The 1,024-nt window shown below is 39.8% G+C and overlaps 1 non-coding gene across 1 annotated transcript; it reads left to right on the forward strand.

Moving 5' to 3' along the window:
* The first annotated feature begins 615 nt into the window (after positions 1–615).
* LOC127743461 (small nucleolar RNA R71) lies at positions 616–723 on the forward strand. Its single transcript, XR_008004853.1, has one exon. It is a non-coding gene; the product is annotated as a small nucleolar RNA R71 (small nucleolar RNA).
* The last annotated feature ends 301 nt before the right edge of the window (positions 724–1,024 follow it).

Below are 1,024 nucleotides of genomic sequence, written 5' to 3' on the forward strand. Positions count from 1 at the left end.
AATCTTTGAGTGGTTTTGATTAGATCAGAGACCATGGTTGCTAAGTCAGAGTGGCTCTGCTTAGAATTCTCTGTCTGTTACTGAGAAAATGATGGAAAAGGTTTGCTATTGCCAAACCGATTTCTCCCACCATTATTGTTATTGAAGCCTTGTTGAGGCTTCTGTTGATCCTTCCATGAGAAATTTGGGTGATTTCTCGATGAAGGATTATAGGTGTTTCATAGGATTCATGTAATTCACCTCTTCCATTGATGCGTTCTCATGATCATAAGCTTCTTCTTCAGATGAAGCATCCTTAGTACTGCCTGGTGCAGCTTGCATTCCAAACAGACTTTGAGAAATCATATTGACTTGCTGAGTCAATATTTTGTTCTGAGCCAATATGGCATTCAGAGTATCAATCTTAAGAACTCCTTTCTTCTGATTCGTCCCATTGTTCACAGGATTCCTTTCAGAAGTGTACATAAATTGGTTATTTGCAACCATTTCAATAAGTTCTTGAGCTTCTGCAGGTGTCTTCTTCAGATGAAGAGATCCTCCAGCAGAGCTGTCCAATGACATCTTGGACAGTTCAGACAGACCATCATAGAAGATACCTATGATGCTCCATTCAGAAAGCATGTCAGAAGGACAATTTCTGATCAATTGTTTGTATCTTTCCCAAGCTTCATAGAGGGATTCACCTTCCTTCTGTCTGAAGGTTTGGACTTCCACTCTAAGCTTACTCAATTTTTGAGGTGAAAAGAACTTTGCCAAGAAGGCATTGACTAGCTTTTCTCAAGAGTTCAGGCTTTCTTTAGGTTGTGAGTCCAACCATAATCTAACTCTGTCTCTTACAGCAAAAGGGAATAGCATAAGTCTGTAGACCTCGGGGTCAACCCTATTGGTCTTGACAGTGTCACAGATTTGCATGAATTCAGCTAAAAACTGATGAGGATCTTCCAATGGAAGTCTATGGAACTTGCAATTCTGTTGCATTAGAGAAACTAATTGAGGCTTAAGCTCAAAGTTGTTTGCTCCAATG

The sequence above is a fragment of the Arachis duranensis genome, chromosome 10 (assembly GCF_000817695.3).
Source record: "Arachis duranensis cultivar V14167 chromosome 10, aradu.V14167.gnm2.J7QH, whole genome shotgun sequence".
Lineage (NCBI taxonomy): Eukaryota > Viridiplantae > Streptophyta > Magnoliopsida > Fabales > Fabaceae > Arachis > Arachis duranensis.